The sequence below is a fragment of the Melanerpes formicivorus genome, unplaced genomic scaffold (assembly GCF_026170545.1).
Source record: "Melanerpes formicivorus ecotype bairdi unplaced genomic scaffold, bMelFor1.0.p_v2 SCAF_18, whole genome shotgun sequence".
Lineage (NCBI taxonomy): Eukaryota > Metazoa > Chordata > Aves > Piciformes > Picidae > Melanerpes > Melanerpes formicivorus.
In genome coordinates this window covers 11,967,974-11,987,574 of record NW_027142370.1, presented here as the reverse complement: position 1 = coordinate 11,987,574, position 19,601 = coordinate 11,967,974, and positions in this window count along the sequence as shown.

The following is a 19,601-nucleotide window of genomic DNA, read 5'->3' as shown; positions in this document are numbered from 1 at the left end:
GAGGGAAGCAATTGCTCAGCTTTCTGTATTTCCTCCCTAATTCAGAGATAAAATAGTGCTGGGCTTAGTCCTCAGCAGATTACAGAGGAACAGGGACACTAAAGGTCTTGTTTTGAGTGCAAGACAAGAATTGCAGCAGTTTTATTTGTAGCTTCTAACCACGAGCTCCAGTGGCAGGAGAGTTCTCTTTGGTGCTAATGCAGCAGCACTGATAGGTGAGGACTCTGAAGGTGCTCAGTAAATTATTCTGCTATGCATTGAGCCAGGCATCAGCCAATGCAGAGATAAAATGGGGCTTTGCCAAGTGGACAAGACCATACAATCTCTGACTTGCATATTTATGTATTTTCTTTTCCTTCAAAGGGAAAAGGGCTGTAACAAAATGCAGTTATTGGCTAAAGGGACCTTATCTCAGCTGTATGCTTGTCCCCTACAGCACTAATGCTGGGTACAATTAACCTCATCCCAGATATCCCACACTGAAATTGTCACCAGAAGCAATCCTGAAATTTGAGGCTATTCTGCTATATAATGAGACCAGAACAAAACCCATCATGTACATAGCACTTTGCTAAATGACTGACTGAATCAGTCAATGACTTGAAACCCTTTGATAGCCAGCCTCAAACCTAGTTTTGGCACCAACCCATCTTTTCAGTACAATGGGCTGTAATTAGGGGCACCTAAAGTGTATTTTGGGCACAGGTTTACCAGAGCATCCTGCTGTTTCTCTTTCACAACCATGTGTTAAACTGACAATTAGCACAGTCCCCTCTGATGCTAAACTCCACAGCTTGGTCAGATGTTACCACCTGACAGTGAAGATGATGAGGCTGAAGAAATGCCTGCACGTGGCCACAGAGGCCAGATGGAAGGACCTGAGGAATTTGGCACTCTTGATGCTGACCTACATTAGGGAGGGTTGAGACCAAATGGCCTCAGGCTACGACTGGCTAGGTTTAGACTGGACATTAGGCAAATTTTTTTCACAGAAAGACTGTTCAGGCATTGCAATCAGCTGCCCACAGAGGTGGTGGAGTCACCAACCTTTAGGTGGTTTGGATGCGGTGCTTGGGGATATGGTTTAGGGGCGAACTCTGTAGGGTAGGGTTCTGGATTAGACTTGGTGACCCTGAGGGTCTTTTCCAACCTGAATGTTTCTGTGACTCTGTGATCCCTTTGTTAAGGAGACATATGAGCTGACAATGTGACAGTCAAAGCTCCAATATGCTCAAATAACCTTCCACAGTTTGCAAGCCCTTTTCAAAAGGCTGAGAAGAATTTGGTCTGATACATAACAGGACCTGACAACTGCATTGCCACTACTTTTACTACAGTCCTGGCAGCACATGGAGTTGTCTGGTTTTCTTTTTGCTGAGCTTTCAAACCAGCCTTTGGATTCCAGAGAGGAATATTGAATCAGGAAGTACCAAAGAGCAATTAAATGAGAAGTATTAATTTTGAACAGCCTAACACAGCACAAGACTGCAGGTCATTAGCAATCCCCCAAAGTATTTGCTACTCAATCCTGATGGTGCAATTCCAAATTTAGGAACTATCTATGTTCAACTCCACCTAATCCCTGCAGTATAAAACACTCCAAACAATTGCCAGCATGTAGATTTACACAACAGAAGTTAGCCTGCCTCTAATAGCTGTGCCAACAGAAGTGATAAAGAGTATCTGGAAACCCAAGCGTTCAACAGCCTCAGGAATGATCTGTTTCATTGATTATCCTACAGATTGCAGCTGCAGGCTTAGGCTATACATCCTTCCTGCAAACAAGGACTGAAGGCCTTGACTAGGGGATGTCTGGATGCACAGAAATCCTGTCTGCTTGCACTCAGGCATTAGCAGACATAAGCTCTAAATTCTCCATGGGTATGTTAATGCTTTGAGACTCCAGCACTGAGGATTACCATTCTAATAGCTGGGATCAGAAGCCCCAAATGTTGGAGAGCTTAGAGTTGAAAGCACAATTACCAGCAGAGAAATCCAGAAACAAATGGTGTAATGGGACCCATCTGACATACTCAGCATTATTCATGCCAGGGCTACTCAAGTACCAAGGTTAAAAGTACTCAGCAATCAGGATCTGGGTAATCTCCTAGTACTTAGTTACCCACTTTGAGGTCTTGGAAAAGACTTCAAAGATCACCAAGTCCAATCTGTCACCCAACACCTCATTACTACCAAACCATAGCACCAAGTGCCACATCCAATCCCCTCTTGAACACCTCCAGGGATGATGACTCCACCACCTCCCTGGGCAGCACATTCCAATGGCTAACAACTCTCTCTAGGAAGAACTTTCTCCTCACCTCAAGCCTAAACTTCCCCTGATGCAGCTTGAAACTGTGTCCAGGTGCTCCAAGTCCCTGATCATCTTCATGGCCCTCCTCTGGACCTGCTCCAACAAGTGCATGTCCTTCCTCTGTTGAGGTCTCCAGATCTGGACACAGCACTGCAGCAGAGGTCTCACCAGAGCACAGGAGAGGGGCAGAATCACTTTTCTCCATCTCTGGCCATGCTGCTTTTGATGCATCCCAGGCTGCTCTTGGCCTTCTGGGCTGCACATCCCCATTGCTGGTTCATGTCCAGTTTCTTCTCCACCAGAACTCCCAAGTCCTTTTCCTCAGGGCTGATTTCTACCACCTCATCCTCCAGCCTGGACTCATAAGGAGGATTGTTCCAACCCAGGTGCAGGACCCTGCACTTGGTGGTGTTGAACCACATGAGGTTCTCCCAGGCCCACCTCTCCAGCTTGTCCAGGTCCTTCTGGATGACAGCCTGTCCCTCTGCCCATTTTAATGAAGGTTGTTCTCCCTGATATTCTTCTACCTCTGAAATTTTAGAATAAACCTTTATTTAGAATAAACCAAACCAGGTTGGAAGAGACCTTCAAGATCATCGCGTCCAACCCATCAACCCATCCAACCCACCCAAACAACTAAACCATGGCACCAAGCACCCCATCAAGTCTCCTCCTGAACACCTCCAGTGATGGTGACTCCACCACCTCCTTGGGCAGCACATTCTAATGGGCAATCACTCTTTCTGTACAGAACTTCTTCCTAATAGCCAATCTAAACCTCCCCTGGCGCAGCCTGAGACTGTGTCCTCTTGTTCTGGTACTGGGTGCCTGGGAGAAGAGACCATCATCAGCCTGTCTACAACCTCCCTTCAGGTAGTTGTAGAGAGTGATAAGGTCACCCCTGAGTCTCCTCTTCTCCAGGCTAAGCAGCCCCAGCTCCCTCAGTCTTTCCTCATAGGGCATGTGTTCCAAACCCCTCACCAACTTTGTTGCTCTTCTCTGGACTCGTTCCAGCAAGTCAACCTCCTTCCTAAACTGAGGGGCCCAGAACTGGACACAGGACTCGAGGTGTGGCCTAACCAGTGCAGTATACAGGGGCAGAATGACCTCCCTGCTCCTGCTGGCCACACTGTTCCTGATGCAGGCCAGGATGCCATTGGCCCTCTTGGCTGCCTGGGCACACTGCAGGCTCATGTTCAGCCTACCATCAACCAGCACCCCCAGGTCCCTCTCTACCTGGCTGCTCTCCAGCCACTCTGACCCCAGCCTGTAGCTCTGCATGGGGCTGTTGTGGCCAATGTGCAGAACCCAGCACTTGGATGTGTTCAATCTCATGCCCTTGGCCTCTGCCCATCTGTCCAGCCTGTCAAGGTCCCTCTGCAGAGCCTCTCTACCCTCCAGCAGATCAACTCCTGCCCCCAGCTTGGTGTCGTCAGCAAATTTACTGATGATGGACTCAATGCCCTCATCCAGATCATCAATAAAGATGTTAAAGTGGTTAAGAAGTGCAATTGTTTGTGACTAAGAAGTGCAATCCCCAGTACCACTTGGCCCCCATCACCCAGGCTCAGGCCCGCGATGTCAATCTCTACAACTAAGTGCAGTAATTGATGATTTCAGTTGAGTTTTAACATCTCCTCAGCACCTCCATAATATGCTGATCCAATTTCCTCAAAGCAATTTGCCATTAGAGTATTATTATCTACATTTTTTTAAACAGCAGGGTAACAATTTAGACCAAAAAAAAGAAAAAAAAAAAGAGAGGTGTTTTGAAAACAAGGGAGAAAGCTCTTTGACAGTGTTGAAACATCTTGTTTTGACATTTTTCAGCACGGGAAAGTAGGAGCAGTAGTTTGCTAAAGCAGGAGCAGTGTGAAACGATTCTGCACAACTCCAGAATCTCTATTTTGATCGTTTCAAAGCTCTGTTTACAGTAGCTGTTATTTATACCAGATTTCTGCAGGGAGGGAAGCAGCTCACTAGGAAATTAAAGTGTATTGATGTGGACATTGAAACAAGAATAAATTGCTAGCTGTGGCCTGTCATTTTCTTATTCAGTTTTCCAAGTGGAATTAGCTCCAGCCTGCGTGCAGCAGCATCTTCAAGTCCCAGGAACGACGATTCGCTTTGCCACACTCCCATTCCTGGACCAATTTCACCCCATGGGATGCCTGTTTGAGTTCAGCAAGATCTTTCTGCTCGGAGGACCACCCAGTCAGTTGAAATCCTGCCAGTTCAGTGGCACTGCTAATCTCCAGCTTGCCTTGGAAGGCAGAATATTTTCTTCAGCAAACACACCACGAGGAGAAAAGATAAGGCCCTGGAGTGGAATTACAGGAAAGAAGGCACTGACATCAAGGCTTGGAGTTGCTGGTTGCCTGTGTGGCCAACAACCCCAAATGCCAAATTATGACTCAGAGGAGACTTTAATCCAGGTTTTGTGAGCAGTGTTAAGAAGGAAGGTAAAGACTCAGGTCATTTGGAGTGTGTAAGTAGAGTAGATAAAACAAGGGCTGACAGGAGGGAAAGCAACTGTCCAAAGCATGTAGGCTAGAGGGTTCTTCTTTCCTTTAGTCCTCTAGCTCCCCTTAGTTCCTTTTCTTGCTGAATTCTTCCTGCTATAGCTGATGGCTGTACCAAATCATGAATGGGCTGTGCAATTTAGGCCATGTGGGAAGTAAGACTTAGGGTCAGGCTTAAATTGTACACACCAGTATCAGCAAATAAATTACACTATCAGCTGAAACTTAATTAGCAACAAGATCTGGTACAAAGGAGCTGTTTGCCCTTGTGGATACAACACTGTTCAAATTATAGCTCACAGTAAACAAAAGATCTCAAGGCTATGCTAAAGTGTTGTTGGTTGATGAGATAATGTTACAGAATAGAATCAGAGAATCCTTAAGACTGGAAAAGTCCTCTTAAGATCACAGAATCGCAGAATCAACCAGGTTGGAAGAGACCTCCAGGATCATCCAGTCCAACCTACCACCCACCCCATCCAATCAACTAAGCCATGTCTTTTCTTGAAGATCTCCAGGGATGGCAACTCCACCACCTCCCTGGGCAGCACGTTCCAAAGGCAAATCACTCTCTTTGTCAAGAACCTCTTCCTAATATCCAGCCTGAACCTCCCCTGGCACAGCTTGAGACTGTGTCCTCTTGTTCTGGTGATGCTTGCCTGGGAGAAGAGACCAACCCCACCTAGCTACAATCTCCCTTCAGGTAGTTGTAGAGAGCAATAAGGTCTCCCCTTGCCTCCTCTTCTCCAGGCTAAGCAACCCCAGCTCCCTCAGCCTCTCCTCATAAGGCTTGTGTTCCAGTCCCCTCACCAGTTTCATCACCCTTCTCTGGACACGTTCCAGTACCTCAGCATCTCTCTTGAGACCATCAAGTCAAACACCACCATGGCCACTAAATCATGTCCTGAAGTGCCTTGTCTACATGTTTCTTGAACACCTCCTGACTCCACCACCTCTCTGGGCAGCCTGTTTCAATCCCTGACCACTCTTGCAGCAATGAAACTTTTTCCTGATATCCAACCTAAGCCTCCCCTGGTGCAACTTGATGCTGTTTCCTCTCATCCAACAAAAAAATAATGATTTGATAATGAAGATAAAGAGAACAAATATATGTGTTACCAAAATGAAGAACTGAAATAACTACCCAGTTTCTGATGTTGATAAAGCAATTTCCACACTTGGAAGATTTCTTGTCGTAGTTTAAATCCGGCCAGCAACTAAGAAAATCACAGATGCTCACTCACTCCCCATGAAGGAGAGAATCAGAGAGTGAACATGAGAAAGCTTGTAGGTAGAGATAAGGACAGGTTAATATGCAGAGCTACAGGCTGGGGTCAGAGTGGCTGGAGAGCTCCCAAACAGAGAGGGACCTGGGGGTGCTGATCGACAGCTGCCTGAACATGAGCCAGCAGTGTGCCCAGGTGGCCAAGAGGGCCAATGGCATCCTGGCCTGCATTAGGAATGGTGTGGCCAGCAGGAGCAGGGAAGTCATTGTGCCCCTGTACTCTGCATTGGTTAGGCCACACCTTGACTCCTGTTTCCAGTTCTGGGCCCCTCAGTTTAAGAAGGACATCGAAACACTTGAACGTGTCCAGAGAAGGGCAACAAGGCTGGGGAGAGGCCTTGAGCACAGCCCTGTGAGGAGAGGCTGAGGGAGCTGGGGTTGTTTAGCCTGGAGAAGAGGAGGCTCAGGGGAGACCTCATTGCCCTCTACAACTACCTAAAAGGTGGTTGTAGCCAGGAAAGGGTTGCTCTCTTCTTCCAGGCAACCAGCACCAGAACAAGAGGACACAGTCTCAAGCTGTGCCAGGGGAGGTTTAGACTCGAGGTGAGGAGAAAGTTCTTCACTGAGCGAGTCATTCGTCATTGGAATGTGCTGCCCAGGGAGGTGGTGGAGTCACCGTGCCTGTAGGTGTTCAAGAGGGGATTGGACGTGGCACTTGGTGCCATGGTCTAGTCATGAGGTCTGTGTTGATAGGTTGGACTCAATGATCCTCGAGGTCCTTTCCAACCTAAGTTATACTGCGATACTGTAATAAGTAAAGCAAAAGCTATGCACACAAGCAAAGCAAACCAAGGAATTAATTCACCACTTCCCATCAGCAGGCAGGTGTTCAGCCAGCTCCAGGGAACAGGGCTCCCTCACACATGAAGGTGAGCTGGCAAGACGAACGTCATCACTCCAAATGTCTCCTTCCTTCCTTCCAGTTCCCCAAACTTTATATGCTGAGCATGACCTCATATGGTCTGGAATATACCTTGGGTCAGCTCTCCCAGCTGTGTCCAATCCCAACTTCTTGTGCACTTCCAGCCTACCTGCTGGGTGGTGTGAGGAGAAGAAAAGGCTTTGACTGTCTAAGCTCTGTTCAGCAGTAACAAAACCAAGAGAGCCCTGTGCTAGCTACTGTGAAGGAAAATTAACTCCACCTGAAGGGAGGTTGTAGCCAGGTGGGGGTTGGTCTATTCTCCCAGGCAAGCAGCACCAGAACAAGAGGACACAGTCTCAAGCTGCACCAGGGGAGGCTTAGGCTGGATGTTAGGAAGAAGTTCTTCACAGAAAGAGAGATTGGCCATTGGGATGTGCTGCCCAGGGAGGTGGTGGAGTCACCATCACTGGAGGTGTTTAAGAAGAGACTGGAAGGGGTGCTTGGTGCCATGGTTTAGTTTATCAGATGCTGTTGGGTGATAGGTTGGACTGGATGATGTCAAAGGTCTTTTCCAACCTGGTTAATTCTATTCTATTCTTTTTGCTACCCACAGTGACTTGTTTGTTTCGCTGACACCAAAACTAAGCTGGCAGAGATGCAGAAGCACCACTGCAGTTTCAGAAGGAGCAAGGGAGGGCCTTTTTGCATTGAGGTGACAAAACACTCAGCAGAAATACTTTGTCAAGTGTCTATTAATGATTCTCTGCCTTTCAAAGGTAGGCAGAGGTGTCTCCATCTTTTCTGCAACATATTCATCTTCACTGACATATAAATAATAGTGCAAAGCTAATCCCATTGTGTCATTGTGATTGAAAGTGACACAAAATCTGTGAGGCAGTAAATGTAAGTTAAGAGCACCAGGTATGTAGACATTGCTGAAATGTTTGGATATGTGATGGGAGGAGAGCATAAAGTAACTCTTAATATCAGTACTAACCGCAGAGGGAGCAGAACTGAGCTCACAGATGCAAAACTCTGGAAGTCAAACATGTAATATGAGGGAAGTCAACTTTTTGCACAGGGATGCCTGGGCATCTGTTATAGAATAGAATAGAGTAGAGTAGAGTAGAGTAGAGTAGAGTAGAGTAGAGTAGAGTAGAGTAGAGTAGAGTAGACCAGATTGGAAGAGACCTTTGAAATCATCACATCCAACCTATCATCCAACACCACCTAATCAACTAAACCATGCAACCAAGCACCCTATCAAGTCTCCTCCTAAACACCTCCAGGAATGGTGACTCCACCACCTCCTGGGCAGCACATTCCAATGGGCAAGCACTCTCTCTGTGTAGATCTTCTTCCTAACCTCTAGCCTAAACCTCCCCTGGTGCAGCTTGAGACTGTGTCCTCTTGTTCAGGTGCTGGCTGCCTGGGAGAAGAAACCAAGTCCCACCTGGCTACAACCTCCCTTCAGGTAGTTGTAGAGAGCAATAAGGTCTCCCCTGAGCCACCTCCTCTTGATGAAAAAAGTCCAGAAAGACCTTTACAAAGTTCCTGCAGTAACCATTACAAGATCAAAGTCCTGGTTTTGGACATCTTGAAGCCTTTCTTAAGTTTCTTTATACATGTAGATAGGTCATTAGCATCCCAAAATAAAAGGAGACCAACTCAAGCAACAGGCAGTTGCTTCATTGCATGTTGCAACCATGCTGTGATTCCTTTTCCTGTCTTATTACTCATGTTCCCTCTCCTTGTTATTTTCCCAGCTGAAAGGAACTTCATTCAAACAGGCAGCGGAATCTTAAGGTGGGACTCAAGTGACTTCATAAGCAGCAGAAATAATTTGCACTGAAAGCAAGGAGCTGAAAATTGTTCCTGCAGTCTTCACGGTGAATACTTTTCAATCATCCCACCACTCAAGGTCAATTCATAAAATGACTTTGCAGACACACAGACAGGCTCTATCTGCAGTGTGTGTTATTTGAGGCAGATAATGTGACTCACACCACCTGTTAAGACTGAGTCAGACACGACCCCTTTATCAGTGGTGGACATTTCCAAGAAGGTTCCTTTGGCAGATTTTGAGGTCATTCACATCCCCCCTGCCTAATGAGTCATTTGAACTCATTAAAAAGAATAATGTTATCTCTTCTTATATTTACATTCTCAAATATATTCTTTGGCTCACTGAAGACACATGGCTCTCTGGCTAATGAAGTGCTGCCACACAGAATCATCAAGTCAAAGAATGGTCCAGGCTGGAAGGGACCTCCAAAGGTCATCCGGTCCAACCTCCAGTCAGAAGGGACATCCCCAGCTAGATCAGGATGCCCAGGGCCTCATCAAGCCTTACCTTGAATATCTCCAGGGATGGGGCCTCAACCACCTCCCTGGGCAACCTTCATCCTCTTAGTAAAGAACTTGTTCCTCACATCCAGTCTAAATCTGCTCTTCTCCAGCTTAAAGCCATTGTCCCCTTGTCCTGTCACAGACCCTCCCCATCCTTCTTGTGGGCCCCCCTTCAGGTTGGAGGGGGCTGCTATTAGGTCTCCCTGAAACCTTGTCTTCTCCAAGCTGAACAGCCCCAGCACCCTCAGCTTGTCCTTGCAGCAGAGTTGCTCTAACCCCCTGATCATTTTCATGGCCTTCCTCTGGACCTGATCCATCAGGTCCATAACCCTCCTATATTGAGGGCTCCAGCCCTGCACACAGTACCTGGTCAGTTATGCTGGAAATAGGACATACAGAGGTGGTCAAGTAGATGACATGATTTATCCATCAAAGCCAAGCAGTCTTACCAAACTGTGGCCACAGCGAAAGAAAGATCTCAGTGTGCTTGTGAAAAACGCTGCTAGAGCAGGCTCCACTTGCTGCTAGAGAGGAAAGAGGAGCTCTCTGTTGAACAGAGATGAATATTTCTGTGTTTATGTAATTACACAGAAGCATACACATCTACTTGTGCATAACCATTTCTGTCTATCCAGATACATTATCGCAGAGCCGGAGTTAAAAGCATACTCAACATTGATAATATCAATGACAGCTCATTAAAAAGAGTGTGGATGCTCCTTCACTGTACTCAGACTGAGATTTATATCTGATTCTCTCATGCTCATAGAATCAGGGAATTGTGTTGGTTGGAAAAGCCTTTTAAGATGATCCAGTCCAGCCAGTCGCTAACTCTGCCAAGGCTGGTGCTAAACCGTGCCCCTCAGCACCACATCTCTGCCTCTTTGAAATGCTTCCAGGGATGGGGATCCAACCACCTCCCTGGGCAGCCTGTTCCAGTGGTTGAGAGCCCTTTCAGTGAAGAAGTTTCTTCTAATGTCTAACCAAAGCCTCCCCTGGTGCAGCTTGAGGCCGTTTCACAGAACTGCAGAATCAACCAGGTTGGAAAAGACCTCAGAGATCATCAAGTCCCACCTATTACCTAATACCTAACACCTCCTGACAACTAAACCATGGCCTCAAGTGCCACATCCAATCCTTTTGTGAACACATCCAGGGACAGTGACTCCACCACCTCCCTGGGCAGCACATTCCAATGGCCAATTACTCTTTCTAGGAAGAACTTTCTCCTCACTTAAACTTCCCCTGGCACAGCTTGGGGAACTTGTCCCAAGCATCTGTGGGACCAGACTGCTGCAGTCAGTTCTACAGTCCTAGATCTGTGAAACTAAAACCTGACTAAGCACATAACCAGCTTACAGAGAAAAAAAGTGGGGAGATTACAGCAATATTCTGCATGCAGGGAACCTATTATCAGGCTCAAAGCATCCTGCTGCTTCCACAATTGTCAAGTCATTGGTTGAGCACCAGGAGCACCAAAAGCAAGAGGAGAGATGAGATCAGGGTAAAACCCTCCAAAACCAGCTGTGCTCTCTGCCTAAAGGAAAAGCTGACTTTAAAAAACATCTGCTGGGAAAAAAAAAAAAAGGCAACTAGAAGATATGCATACATATTTTAAATGCTGGTTGGACTCTAAAAGCCAGTGCAGAACACCTGCAGGCTGGCTAGACCGCTCTAATTAGCCACTCTCTGCATTTTTCCTCATAGCAGCAACTTCAGCCTTATTGCAAGAGACAGCTCTATAAAAGCAATGGGGTAGGAAATCATCTCCACAGCAAAAAGGACCTCACAGTGGTGACAACTGATGGACCTCAGAAACTTTCCAACAATAAACCCATTGCATCACAGTAGAAAATATTCTGCTCTGAAGCACCCCTGAATTCCCCACTGCAGCTGTTGGAATAACCTAGGCATGTTATTTTTGGCAAAGCTCAATGTTAACTCAGCTATTGTCTCTTCCTAATTGCTGATTTCACGAGGTGGGTTTGCTACAGTAAGGACAAGGATGATCTTGGAGCACAGCTAAACTTCCATGCAGGAATGACAAAGCTAGCCATGATCTGCCAGCCCTTGGTGAAGTACCACCATTTGGGAAGCTCAGGTTAGGAACTCAGCTCCTCCACACAGCAACAAATTCTCCAGCTAGTGTTTGTGTTTTACTGCACACCAGCACAAGGCATTCCCTTTCCTATTGGAGTATTAAGAGAAAAGATGCTGTGGAAGGCCTCAGGTCCTAACAGAAGTTATGCTGCCCTGTTCTTCTTCATCCCTAGCCAAATCAGGTGTCCTATGCTACACATACTCTTACACTCTTATTTCAACATCACTTCATACCTAAAGGGCTTCTTTATAAATAGCATTAAGGAACAGATAAAAGGGTACAGAGGTACTAAAACAGAATGGGAGGTAAATGTTACTGCTGCATTGACTACCCAGTCTCATGTTCCACTGCTCCTGGGAAAGATCTGCATTGGCCAGAGTGAAGGCTGGTAGGGGAGCCAGCTTCCCTTCATTCCTTCCTTCCCTCCTTTTCTTTCCTTCTTCCCCTCCTTTTCCTTCCTTCCTTCCCTCCTTTTCATTCCATCCTTCCTTCCCTCCTTTTCCATCCTTCCTTCCCTCCTTTTCATTCCTTCCTTCCCTCCTTTTCCATCCTTCCTTCCCTCCTTTTCCATCCTTCCTTCCCTCCTTTTCATTCCTTCCTTCCTTCCCTCCTTTTCCATCCTTCCTTCCCTCCTTTTCATTCCTTCCTTCCCTCCTTTTCCATCCTTCCTTCCCTCCTTTTCCATCCTTCCTTCCCTCCTTTTCATTCCTTCCTTCCTTCCCTCCTTTTCCATCCTTCCTTCCCTCATTTTCCATCCTTCCTTCTCTCCTTTTCCATCCTTCCATCCTGTCCTGTAAATCTCTCTCCCAGCTGTACGGCCTTTGAAGGAGGCCTATGGCAGGAACCGACACTGTGAATCTTCCTGTGCTGCTCCATGTTGGGTTTGTGCCTGGCAGGGATTTGTTAGTGGGGCAGAAGGCTACCAGTGTGGCTCCTGTAAGAAGATCCAAGAAGCTCCCCCAGCTCCAAGTGAAACAAGGTGGCTCACTGTTTGAACTGCTTTTGGATTGTCCATCTGCTGAAAGGTTCTTGATAGTCAGTCAGTGAAAAACTGAGGAGCTCTGAGACGGAGCAGTACTTTGGATACCACCTCTGGGATATTTATTCTACCATTAGACCAAATTATCTGATTCCTAGGGCAGCTCCCAACGTGTGAGCATCCCTTTACACAGCTAAGACCTTGACCTAGACAGACAATCTATGCATGAAAGTGATCGCCTTGTTCTTTTACTTCAAAAGGGGTTTCAAAGGTATTTCAAAGTATTAAGGTTAGAGTGAGCTGATGTGGAAAAAGGAAAATGTGGCAAATGCTGCCAAGTTTCTTCAGGGATTTTTCACTCTACTTTTTTTCTCCACCTCTGCACTCTCCAGTGAAAGAAAACGTTGTCATTATCTTTCCTCTGCAATGGAAATGAGGCAAGGTGTTTGCTTCTCAGTTCTGCTCTGCCACCCTGCTTAAAGGATCAGTTGCTGACTGACTTCTCCTTAAATGGTGCAGCAGACACTTTGAAGTCCCTCCTAGATTTTGAGTCTACTTGGCTGTGCTGGAGCGTGGCCAAAGAAGGGCAATGAAGCTGGTGAAGGGTCTGGAAAGGAGCAGCTGAGGTAACTGGAGATGTTTAGTCTGGAGAAGAGGAGGCTGAAGGGAGACCTCATTTGCTCTCTACAGCTCCCTGAAAGGAGGCTGGAGTGAGCTTGAGGAAGAGCATGGATCTGTTGGAGAGGGTTCAGAGGAGGCCACAAACATCATCAGACCACTGCAGCACCTCTCCTGTGACAACAGGTTGGGAGAGCTGGGGCTGTTTAGCCTGGAGAAGACTCCAGGGAGATCTTATAGAAGCCTTCCAAGTACCTGAAGGGGGCCTCCAGGAAAGCTGGAGAGGGACTTTTTATAAGCACCTGTAGTGACAGGACAAGGAGCAATGGTTTGAAACTAAACCAGGGCAGATTTAGATTGGACATTAAGATATGAGAGTGGTGAGACACTAGAACAGATTGCCCAGAGAAGCTGCGGATGCTTCATCCCTGAAAGAGTTTAAGACCAGGCTGGATATGCTGAGCAATTTGGTGTAGTAAGAGGTGTCCCTGCCCATGGCAAGTGGTTGGAGCTACATGACCTTTAAGGTCCCTTCCAACTCAAGCCATTCTGGGCTTCTATGATTACTGGAGGCACTTCTTGCAGGATGTACTGTCGGCAGTTGCTAGTCACAAAAGGAGAAAGGATTTCTCCCCCACAGCAGGAGGTGTGATTGCTCAGTGACTCTGAGCAGATTCCAGCGAGTCAAGCCCTGAAGCTGCAGCATATGCTGTTCAACCACGAGTCTGCTTTCTCCCCATCCAGCCAATTGTGCCTGCAGACCTCAGGAACCTGCCACCCAAAAGCCTGCTGTCTCATTTATTGAATTTATCTGAAGGATGAGCAACTGAGGAGACACCTGTCAGCTCCAGGCAGTCTGGGTGGGAGGCTGGCTGTCCTCAGAGAGGCTATGAATGATGGTGATGGAGCTAAATTTGGTGAGGTAAATTCTTCTGATGTGACAAATAATCATGTGTGAGGTATGGATTGTTGGCTCTTAACTGGGAGTGACAACAAAACGTGGTGGGAGTGTTGTGATAGAGATGCACTGAGCCAGGTACCTGAAAACTCAGCCATGTCAGCTGGAGTAGAGGCAGCACTCCAAAGGCAAAGCACCAGTTGTAACTCTTTGTGTACAGAAGCATTCTTGTCACCTTTTGTAGCACAGCATCACAGGATGATGGGGGTTGGAAGGGACGGACCTCTGGAGATCATCTAGTCAAACTTCCCTGCCAGTGCAGGTTCACCCAGAGCAGGCTGCTCAGGATGGTTTCCAGATGGGTTTTGAATTACTCCAGAGACAGACTCCACTACTTTCCTGGACAGCCTGTTCCAATGCTCTACCATTCTCAAAGTAAAGAAGTTCCTCCTCATGTTTAGATGGCCCTTCTTGTGCTCAAGTTTGTGCCAGTTACCTCTTGTCTTGTCACAGGGCAGCACTGCAAAAACCCTGGCCCCATCCTCCTGACACCTACCCTGTAAGTATTTAGAATCATTGATGAGATCCCCCCTCCATCTTCTCCTCTCTAAGCTAAAAAGCCCCAAGTCCCTCAACCTGTCTTCATAAGAGAGATGTTCTAACCACCTAATAATCTCTGTAGCTTGTTGCTGTACCTTCTCAAGCAGCTCCCTGTCCTTCTTTAACCAAGGAGCTTCACCAGGGCAGTGTAGAGGGGGAGGAGAATTTATAGCTCTGTTTTGTCTTATCACCATCACCAAAGTTGAAACAGAGACAGTCTGAAGGCAGGAGATAGACAGAGACCAGCTATCTTTAGCCCAGAGGTGGGACAGCCTTTCATCTAGGACTGTCTGCTGTTGCTGTGATGAGTGGCAGACTTCCTCTTGCCTTAGCATTTACAAGGTAAGGCTCATTTACCCTGATGCTCAAGCAACAGCAAATGGAGATCTTCATAGCAAAAACATTTCCATACATAAACCAGGAAATTTGTGCCATTACCTTGGATTCCTGATGGCTTTGCTGATGCCTCTCTGAGCATTGTGCTGCCCAGTGCATGCTCTGCCCAGTCCAGTCCCACACAGGAGACTGTTGGAATCCATCCAGAGAAGGGCAACAAAGCTGGGGAGGGGTTTGGAGCATAAGCCCTATGAGGAGAGGCTGAGGGAGCTGGGGTTGCTTAGCCTGGAGAAGAGGAGGCTCAGGGGAGACCTTATTACTCTCTACAACTACCTGAAGGGAGGTTGCAGTCAGGACCGGGTTGGTCTCTTCTCTCAGGCGACCAGCACCAGAACAAGAGGACACAGTCTCAAGCTGTGCCAGGGGAGGTTTAGGCTGGATGTTAGGAAGAAATTCTTCATAGACAGAATGATTGGCCATTGGAATGTGCTGCCCAGGGAGGTGGTGGAGTCACCATCACTGGAGTTGTTTAGGAAGAGACTGGATGGGGTGCTTGGTGCCATGGTTTAGTTGATTAGACAGTGTTGGGTGATAGGTTGGACTCAATGATCTTAAAGGTCTTTTCCAACCTGGTTAATTCAATTCTATTCTATGGAGGGATGAGATGCTGCCAGTGTTATGGCTTAGCATCTTTCTTACTTTTTGGTGAGGCTTAAGGAGTTAAAAACAACTTCTGGATTGCTTTTACAGCATGCAGCTCTTCCAGTCTGGCTCACATACTACCTCTGGCTACCCTGAATAAACTCTGAGGTTTATTTGTGCTTCAGTGTAAGGTGGTTTAGTATGTTCTGCTCAGCTCTTCTCATCCTCTTCTGCTATAATTCTCTCTCAGCACCTCAACTTCTTTGCTGTTGTTTAAAGTGCAGTCTGCACAGCGTGATCCTGTTCAGCATCGTTCCTCAGGCAGGCTGTGAAAAACTCAGCCCTCAGAAGCTCTCTTAATTCATGATGCAGCTGCCTTCTCTATGATGCTGCCTCTTTCTGGAGCAAATGTGCTGATCTTGTGACTTACAGCCAGTTCCTTAAAAAAAGCCCAACAAACAACCAACCACTAAGCAATTTCCTAAATTTACCTTTATAAGACTTTGTGTTCTTCACCTCTTCTAGTAAAAATGATGTAGCCTTTTATTCCTGCCTCCTTCCTGAGGAGAAATGTCAGTGTGCAAATATGAACTGTCTAACAAAGGGGGAGCTCCTCCTCCTCAGCTGGGATAGCAGGAAGGGCTCTCTCCAGATATTCAGCTTCATTAAAATTGTAGGAATTTCATTTCAACCTTTTCCATGGTTCAGTCATGAGGTCTATGGTGACAGGTTGGACCTGATGATCTTTGAGGTCTCTTCCAACCTTGGTGATTCTTTGTGATTCTTTTATATTCTACTAACATTCACCATCAGTTCTAAAACTCTCTAGCAGGACAGCCATATCCACACACAGGTCTCCTATTTCCTTAGGAAACCAGGCTAAGGACACAGTTCCTGAGCAGGGCAGATGAAAGAATTACAGAATAGCTCAGGTTGAAAGGGACCTCAGAGATCATCTACTCCAACCCCCCTGACATGGGCAGGGAGAGAAGAGTAGGAAATGAAGTAACAGGGAGGAGAGCAGAGCCAAGTATAAAACTGTGTGATTTTATTGTTTTTTCCTGTATTTTCCCTTGGTCAGTTGAGCTTTTTCTCCCCCTTAGTACATATCTGTTATAAATGAGAGTCCATGCCACCTACTCTGCGTTATGAGCAGCAGCCCCAGCACACAACCCCAGTGACTGGGGGATTTTAACAGGAGACAGACTGCTGAAGAAAAGCCAGACATCTTTAAGAACCATTTTCTCTCCCCCAATGACAGCATTCAAAGAAAGACCTCGGCACTTTTGACCTACAGTGGCACGAGTTCTCACCAAGGAGACTGAACAAGCTGCAGTATCCTTCAGGAGAGCCAACTACTTCACGCTATGGAAAGACAAAGAGCCCCACACCAAACTTGATTTTCTCTCCTTTCTGTTACTCAGGGAACCACTCCTGCCCTGGAGTTTCCCATCTTCCCATCTCCACTCCTACTTCCTACATGGAGATTATGAAAAACAGTCTCATTTTTTGTGTTCTTGTCTGGCACAGCTATAACATCCCACAGCAAGCAACCTCCTATATGCTATCTGCCTTCTCTCCTCCCTTCTACTTCTTCATCAAAATACCTTCAGGCCCCTCAGCCCCTTAACAATCATCTGTAAAAGAGAACTTACAGAGTCTGCAGTGAAAACTGGCAAAATGGAATTAAGCAGCTTCCAGTGGTAGCCCAGCTGGACTTCTCCCTGGTTTGCAATCAGGCTGCACACCAGGCAACCCTCCCTTTGAGCAGGGGTGACTCTGAAGGTCTGAGATCCCTTACCAGAAAATCAGAGTGGCAGTGACAAGCATCCTTATGCAAACCTCACATCTCCTCCCTTCCCTCCTAGGATTACAGCTGCCTTTGATATGATCTTCATGCTCTTCCTGAAGCCCAGTGCCTCAAATCACCACAAACACTGGACACCAGAGATGTTCTGAGACTTCTGTTCTGAACTCACAAACTGGGTTAGATGTCCTGTGAAGTTTCTGTCAAAGCCCAAAGCACCCAAGGCACAGCAGCAACTGTCTGTTTGACTGCTTGTGTTAGGGTATGCTGTGACTGCACAAAGGTAAATGCAGTGACACAGCACCCAGTCTGAAGAGAGCTTTCATTAAGGTGGGTTGCCTAGGTTTGTGGTACCTACCAGCTGGCCACCTGAATGGCCAGTCACACCAGAACCATACAGGAACCATACATCATGATACTTCTAGTACAACAATCCTCAGTTTCCTATTCTATGTCCAGTTCTGGAGCCCCTATTACAAGAGGGATGTGGAGGTGCTGGAAGGTGTCCAGAGAAGGGCCACGAGGATGAGCAGAGGGCTGGAGCACCTCTCCTGTGAGGACAGACTGAAGGAGTTGGGGCTGTTCAGTCTGCAGAAGAGAAGGCTCTGAGGTGACCTCATTGTGGCCTTCCAGTATCTGAAGGGGGCCTACAGGAAGGCTGGGGAGGGACTTCTCAGGATCTCAGGTAGTGATAGGACTAGGGGGAATGGAATGAAGCTGGAGGTGGGGAGATTCAGGGTGGAGGTGAGGAGGAAGTTCTTCACCATGAGAGTGGTGAAGCCCTGGAATGGGTTGTCCAGGGAGGTGGTCGAGGCCCTGTCCCTGGAGGTGTTTAAGCTCAGGCTGGATGAGGCTCTGGCCAGGCTGATCTAGTGTGGGGTGTCCCTGCCCATGGCAGTGGGGTTGGAACTAGGTGATCCTTGTGGTCCCTTCCAACCCTGACTGATACTATGATACTATTCACTTGCCAGCACTGGCATGGAGTGAAAGCAAGCCACTGCCCAGGGCTCCAGCCACAGGCAAGCACTTTGATGAAGCAGCCCAGCAGCAGGCTGTCCTCCCTCGGTACCACTGCATTTTAATGGAGACCCACAGCTGAAGGAAGTCTGGCTAAGACAGACACAACCCCCCTTATGAAATCCATGAGGGACAGGGTAGAAGCATGCCTACAGGGACTATAAAGGCAAGGCAGTCCCCCACACTTGCCAGCCTGCAGAACAGCTGGATACATTTGAGATCTGAACATGCAAGTGAGCATCAGAGAGCTGCTGGTGCTGATAACTGACCCTCTCCTCTGGGAAGTCACAGCTGTGTCTGTAGCTTTAGAATATAAACCTGAAAGAAAAATTGCTTGATGTTTTTATCTTTTATTTTCTTTTTTTAAACCAAAGCTGAAGTCTGTAATAATCTAACCACTGGAACTGATCTCACAGCAGGCCTGCAACACACACAAACCCTGACACTGCAAACCCACTCATTGTCCTCTGCTTTGTGCTCGGAAGAATAAAAGCCACCTAATGGCCTCCCATATTCCTTTCTTCAGCAAAACCCTGGCTGCTGGAACATAGTAAAATCAAGCAGCTGCATTCTAAATGCCAACAGCTGCAGAAGCTCCTTGCAGAAACCATGCTACTCGCTTCATGAAGGGTTGCTTGGGAAGGAGATTTGCTAGCCAGACAAGCTAGAACAGAAAGGGAAACATTTTCCTTCCTGCTGCTGTTTTTAAATCCCTCTCCCCCATCCTTTCATTGCTCAGCTTGTTTTTCCATGTTAAACATATGGTAATAGTACTGATGTAAAATCTATAGACAGCTTCTCAAGTCCTCCCTAGTCTGGGAAAACCTTCATAGAATCATAGAATCAGTAAGGTTGGAAAAGACCTCAGAGATCATCAAGTCCAACCTCACCCAACACCTCATGACTACTAAACCATGGCACCAAGTGCCACATCCAATCCCCTCTTAAAGACTCCCAGGGATGGTGACTCCACCACCTCCCTGGGCAGCACACTCCAATGGCCAATTACTCTTTCTGGGAAGACCTTTCTCCTGACCTCCAGCCTAAACTTCCCCTGGTGCAGCTTGAGACTGTGTCCTCTTATTCTGATGCTGGTTGCCTGGGAGAAGAGACCAACCCCCACCTGGCTACAACCTCCCTTCAGGTAGTTGTAGAGAGCAATAAGGTCTCCCCTGAGCCTTCTCTTCTCCAGGCTAAACAACCCCAGCTCCCTCAGCCTCTCCTCATAGGCTTTGTGCTCAAGGCCTCTCCCCAGCCTTGTTGCCCTTCTC